We start from the raw sequence: 7316 nt of genomic DNA, 5'->3' as shown, positions 1-7316 counted from the left end.
ACTGGCGGCACGGTGGTGTAGTGGTTAGCACTGTCGCCTCACAGCAAGAAGGTCCTGGGTTCGGGGGCCGGCGAGGGCCTTTCTGTGTGGAGTTTGCATGTTCTCCCTGTGTCCGCGTGGGTTTGCTCCGGTTTCCCCCACAGTCCAAAGACATGCAGGTTAGGTTAACTGGTGACTCTAAATTGACTGTGAGTGTGAATGGTTGTCTGTGTCTATGTGTCACCCCTGTGATGACCTGGCGACTTGTCCAGGGTGTACCCTGCCTTTTGCCCGTAGTCAGCTGGGATAGGCTCCAGCTTGCCTGCGACCCTGTAGAACAGGATAAAGCGGCTAGAGATGATGAGATGAGTGTCCCAACTTTTTTGGAACTGGAGTTGTACATCGTGTCACCTACAGCAGGGGTTCTCAAGCTTTTCTACTTTGAGGCCCACCTATTCAGACTTGTAATGAGTCAAGGCCCACTAAAAAAAGATCTCCAATTATTTTGGCTCATCTATTTTATTAGAATCTAATAATCTATTGTAAAGTGTATTAAAGGGATGCAACATGATCCAAAAGTAGAGTCTGATCCATTAATACCGGAGCTTATTGCCATGCTTGTGTTCAGCAAACAAGCACGTTATTAAAACCAAGAATTACTCTCAAAAGAAGTGGCTATAGAAACCACTCAATGGGATCGGATCCTTACACACTAAAAAAAGAGGATTTTTCCTACGTGTTGGAGAATTATCCATCCGTTGAGTTCCCAGACATCTCAAACTACCTGGTGCTGCAGACATCGTTCTACACGGACACACAGATGAAAACCTGGAAGAGCATGGAGGAATACAACTTTTTATATGTGGCTGGGTTAAAGATCTGGGGATCAGGACACTACAAGATAAATCCTGTATTGTTTTTGCCCGGGTAAGTAGGCATTTTTGGGTTTTTTGTGCGTGTCTTTGTGATGGTTGCTAGGATGCTACAAGTTTTAGTCTTGGGTATAAACAAACTACCGCTGCTCAATTCCCAATCCTCCCTGCTCTTCTCTTCCAGCTAAATCATTCACAAAGATCCACAGTAACCCATTTAAAGTCCTGGGGATTACACATATTAAATACGTGTTGGTCTACAATATGGTGAGCATGTTCAAACAGTAAACAAAAACACATCTGAGGACTGAAAAGTCTCCTGAACTTTAAAACACCATGAAATAATGGAAAATGGTGAGAAAACTGATTTGTGAATCCAAACAAAATAAATCAGAGGAATTTACAAACCTTTCCCGAAGGGATCACTGCAAATTTGAGTCTTCTTCAACTCGGCTCCCTTTCATCGCAGCGAAAGGTTCAAGAGCTACCTTTCTCATCATCTTTTGGGAAAATCCTTTGCTATTTCACCCTTTTTTATCACTCCATGGGGAATCCAGAAGAAACTTTTATCAGTTTCATGGTTTGTTTGATTCAAACAGCCTAAAACATAGCAAGTGTAGAGCATTTTAATGACTAGCAAGGTGCCCCAGTGATAGTAATGCTTTGTGAACAGTGAGCTCAGCTGACCACCACTTCATGTCTTGCATATCTAATGAGGTGGATGTGACGTCAGATGCAGCCCAGCAATTTTACCCGGCTAAATTAGCTTCAATTTGAAAAAAATTGCAGCCCACTAGATGGCACTTCACAGCACATTAATGGGCCACAGGCCAGCAGTTGAGAAACACTGACCTACAGTAAGCACATAAAATGTTTATATTCATGACAACACAATCAGAATAACACCAAAAAAGTACAGCTTTCATTCTCTTCAAAAAGAATACAGAAGCACAACTTAGGTTTGGAAAATTGCATTTGAACAAACCACAAAAGTTCTAGAACAATCTCCTTTGGACTGACAAGACCAAGGTGGACGTTATACACATCAGATAACTAATAGAGCAACAAATGTTCATAATCTTTACTGCTAATGCTCGTCAGTCAGCGAACACTAGTGAACTTGACAGGATTTCTGAAAGGATTGTTTAAAAGAGGACATACCATACACTTTTCATTATTTTACATTATTCCCTGAGATACTTTTGTAAAGTTTGCAAGGTTTTTGTGTGTGTTTGTGCGCACCCTGAAAATTTAGAGTAATAATTTCTCTTTCTTGCTGTATACTGAGGGTCATTTTGACTTTTACCACTTTCTGAGGAACTAAAGAGTTTTGCAACAAGAAAAAGAAAGCTGTCGTCGGTGTGCAGAATATGACCTGCTTTTAAAATTTTTCCTGGCATGATGACTCAGAGAATAAAATTAGAGCTGTTTCTGTGTGTGTGTGTGTGTTTGGGTGTGTGTGTGATTCCTTTTGCCATTTTGTGTGTATCTGGAACATCTCATTTCTATCAGTAACAAGTTTTGCCAGGCAAAACAAACCTCACCTGGTAGCACTTATGATGAATATGAAGGAAGATCTCATCTCATTATCTCTAGCCACTTTATCCTGTTCTACAGGGTCGCAGGCAAGCTGGAGCCTATCCCAGCTGACTACAGGCGAAAGGCGGGGTACACCCTGGACAAGTCGCCAGGTCATCACAGGGCTGACACATAGACACAGACAACCATTCACACTATGAATGAAGATATTGCGAAAAATCAATTTTCATATTAAAGTACTTTATCAACAGTTCTCGAGGCTCAATAATAATTTTAAAAAAGGTTTTCACATCATGTTTGTTTGTTGGTTTGTTTATTCAGTGGAAAGTCACTGAAAAGTGTGAAAAAATAAAAGAACTCACCTGTTCTGAAACCTGCTTCCCGTTCCTCTGTTTCCCAAAATCAGAGATCTGTCACACTGGTGCCGAAACCCGAATCTGAGGAACAAACACCACCATAGAATCTGAATCAGTCCAAGAACTCCTCCAAATGCTCACCAACGACCTCCAGTGCTAGCAGTATGCCCTTGTTGTGCTTTCTATCAACCTGGACTGGTGCTTCCAGGATCTGCTTAAAGCCCAGGGAGAAGATCGGCAGGTAATACAGAGCTGGGTCCAGTTTGCGAGTGCTCCAGCTAGGGTTCCTGTGGCCAGCATGCCCATCCAGCTGGTGAAGATGGGGCCACAGGACATCCCTGACACTTTCATTGAGCTGTTTGAGCATGTCGTGGAGATGAGCTCCTGGCCAACCTCACAGTGGGTGACTCAGCTACTGCCGCTCCTGTTGGGGGAGGCCCAGCTTGCTGCTTGACAGTTCCTGGCCTCCAACATCCTGGAGAACCCCCATCTGAAGTGAGCCATCTTACAGCAGGTCGGATGCGGCCCAGAAGAGCAGCGATGGTGCTTCCACACTCTGGCTTACAGCAAAGTGGGCCAGCTGTTCGCGTTCACCCAACAGCTCCGGGATGCCTGCTGACAGTGGCTTCTGGCCAGTGACATCGAAGCCATCATCGAGCAAGTGGCTCTGGAGCAGTTAATTGTTCAGCTGGCGAGCAAGACATCAGCGTGACTCTGGTGTCACCGAATGACGCCGCTGGAGGAGGCGGTCTGACTGGCTGAGGATCATCTGATGGCGTATCCAGAAGCAGGCTCTGTGACAACTCTCTCTCTCAATCACTTTTACTTTCTCCTTCCCCCTCTCCTCACCCTTCCCCTATCCCAGCCCCATGGAAATGGGGGCCAATTCCCCCGAAACCCACTCCCTGCACCTGTGTCTATCCCCAGGTTTCCATTCTCCCCTCTCCTTCTGTGTCTGTGCTGCCATTAACCCCCTCTCTCCACAGATGAACTCATCCATGCCCACCAGAACCATGAGCAAGCCCGGGCAGGTCTGTAAGCATGGAGGGAAGGAGAATCAGTGCTTACACAAGGAGGCAGGGCAACTGATTCATGTTCCCAATGCACCTCAGGCTTCCCCTGATCGAGCGGGAGCATACAGAATAGCTATAAGTGTTCAGGGGGGTACACATCAGGCTTTGGTGGATTCAGATTGTAATCAAACCTCCATACATCAAAGCCTGACTCAGTGTGGGGCACTGGGAAATGCACATTTGGTGAAGGTGAAGTGTGTGCACGGTGATATACACAAATATCCGCTGATGTCCATCACTACCTACTTCCAGGGAAAAAAGCATAGCGTAGAGACCACGGTTAGTCCGAGTCTCAGTCACCCACTGATCCTGGGGACCAATTGGCAGGGGTTTAAGACATTAATGAAACAAATAGTAGTGGGTGAGTCCTACAGTAGCACGTCATGGGGGAATCCCACTGCAATATTGGCTGGGGAGGCGGTCTCAGGCTCGCCTGTGTCAGCCCCACAGCATGATGACACAGAGAGTGGGGAGAGCCCTCATCCCTCTCTGGGGAATCCCTTAGGGGATTTCCCATAGGAGCAGGCATGTGATGAGTCTCTGAGACATGCCTTTGACCAAAAAGGCTGGGCATTTAGGGCAGGATAAAGCACTGAATCATCTCATGGCCCATTTCTATTGGCCAGGGATTTGCACCGATGTCTGCAGGTGGTGTGTGGTATGTCGCGAATGCCAGCTGGTAAGTCCACTGGCCATGCCAAAAGCACCATTGAGCCTATTGCCACTGATGGAGAGCCCCTTCGAAAGAATTGGCATGGATCCCATCAGACCATTAGATCGATCTGCATGCGGGTATCACTTTGTATTAGCCATTGTGGATTATGCAATGCAATACCCGGAAGCAGTGCCTCTCCGCAATATCTCAGCATGTAGTGTTGTGGAGGTGCTCTTCCATGTCATCTCCCAAGTCGGGATTCCAAAAGAAATCCTGACTGATCAAGGCACTATGTTTATGTCACACACACTGCATGAATTATACAAATTATTGGAGATTCAATTGATTTGTACTTGTGTTTATCATCCACAAATGGATGGGCTGGTCGAACGATTTAATCAAACACTTAAGAACATGATTCATAAGTTCATTCATGGGGATGCTAAAAATTGGGACAGGTGGCTTGACCCTCTGTTGTTTACAGTGTGTGAGGTCCCACAAGCCTCCACCGGGTTTTCCCCATTTGAATTGCTGTATGGGTGTAAGCCCAGTGGTTTCTTAGACATCATTAAAGAAAATTGGGAGGAGGGACCTTCTAAAAGTAAAAATCAAATTCAATACATTCTTGACCTGAGAGCAAAACTCCATGCACTGAGTTACATAACCCTGGAGAATTTGCTAGAGGTCCAAGAACGTCAAGCTCACCTGTACAACAGAGGGGTATGGCTAAGGGAATTTGCACTGGGAGATAAAGTTCTTATTTTACTTCCCACCTCAAGCTCAAAATTGCTCACCAAGTGGCAAGGGCCCTTTGAGGTCATATGGTGAATTGGGGAGGTTGACTATGAAGTCAAATGGCCAGATGGGGCGACACATTTCAAATTTACCACCTCAGTCTCCAGAAACCATGGAGACAGGGGGTTCCTGTGGCTCTGGTGATGGTAATTCTGGAGAGGGCAGAGCTGGGACCGGAGGTAAGTCCAAAAAGCGCAGCCCAATTCACCCTGGTCCCGTGTGGAGACCACCTCTTACCATCCCAGAGAGCACAGGTAATTAGGTTTCAGGAGGAATTCTCTGATGTGTTCTCACCCCTCCCTGGTCACACTAACCTCATAGAACACCACATTGAGACTCCCCCAGGGGTGGTTGTGCGCAGACACCCGTATCGGCTCCCCGAACACAAGAAAAATGTGGTTTGGGACGAACTCCAGGCTATGCTTAAGGTGGGAGTAATTGAGGAGTCACACAGTGACTGGAGCAGCCCAGTGGTCTTGGTTCCCAAGACTGGCAGGTCAATCCGGTTCTGTGTGGGCAATAGAAAAGTCAACATGGTGTTGAAATGTGACGCATATCTGATGCCCTGCATTGATGGACTGCTCGATCGGTTAGGCGCGGCTCACTTTTATTGGACACTGGATTTGACAAAGGGATATTGGCAGATCCCCTTGACTCCATTATCCCGCGAGAAAATGGCCTTTTCCACTCCATTTGGCTTACACCAATTTGTCACCCTTCCTTTCGGGTTGTTTGGGCTCCACCAACGTTTCAGCGTCTCATGGACCGAATTCTCCTTCCCCACAATGCATATGTGGCAGCCTACTTAGATGATATAATCATTCATAGTAATGATTGGGAGCGGCACCTACAACATCTGAGGTCAGTTCTGAGGTTGCTGAGGCATTCTGGGCTCACAGCAAACCCAATGAAGTGTGCAATTGGATGGGTTGAAGTACAATATCTGGGCTTCCATTTGGGTCATGGGCAGGTGTGTCCCCAAATTGATAAGACTGCAGCGATTGCGGCCTGCCCGCAACCTAAAACCAAAAAGGGGGTGAGGCAGTTCCTGGGGCTGGGTGGCTATTATTTGCGGCTCATGCCTAACTTTTCAGATGTCACCAGCCTGCTGACTGACCTCACTAAAAAGGGGGCACCAGATCTGGTCCAGTGAACAGAGCAGTGCGAATGGGCTTTTGCTCAGGTAAAGGTGGTTTTGTGTAGGGGCCTGCTGTTGCCTTCTCCTGATTTTTTTCTCTCTTTTGTTCTACAGACCGATGCATCAGGCAGAGGGCTAGGGCCCATTTTGTCCTAGGTGGTGGAGGGGGAGGAGCGTCCAGTGCTGTACCTCAGCCGCAAGCTCTCCACGCAAGAGTCGAAGTACAGCACCATAGAAAAGGAGTGTCTGGCCATCAAATAGCAGTCCTCAATCTCCGCTACAACCTGCTAGTATGCCCATTCACCCTCTGTTACGAACATGCCCCGCTCCAGTGGCTCCACCGTATGAAGGATGCCAATGCGTAGATCACTCGCTGGTATCTGGCCTTTCATCCCTTTAAATTCGAGGTGGTCCACAGGTTGGGGGCACAGATGGTGGTGGCAGATTACCTCTCCCAACAGGGGGTGGGAGTCAGCTGCAGGCCAGACAGCTCCCTGGCCTGAGTCGGGTGGTGGGAGTATGTGGCAGCGGGGGTGTGGTCGAGTGTTGGCTGTGAACAGTGAGGAGGCAGGTTGAACCAGCAGGTAACATGTGATGAGGTGAACCTGTGTCAAATTACTGATTGTCTATTAATGTGTGTCTGTCTATCTTTCAGACAGTCAGGAATGAGAGAGAGAGCTGTGACACCCCGTCGTGTGTGTTTGTTTGTTTATTTGGTGAAAAGTCACTGAAAAATGTACAAAAATAAATGAACTCTCCTGTTCTGAAGCCTGCTTCCCATTCCTCTGTTTCCCAAAATCAGAGATCTGTCACAAAATAAGTTAAATATCCACATTGTAACATCGTAGCAAACACTTGTGATACCCTAGCAACCACCAGCAATGGCCTAACAACCCCCAGGATACCACA

This window comes from Neoarius graeffei, chromosome 14 (genome assembly GCF_027579695.1).
Source record: "Neoarius graeffei isolate fNeoGra1 chromosome 14, fNeoGra1.pri, whole genome shotgun sequence".
Lineage (NCBI taxonomy): Eukaryota > Metazoa > Chordata > Actinopteri > Siluriformes > Ariidae > Neoarius > Neoarius graeffei.
Note: the sequence above shows the minus strand (reverse complement) of the source record.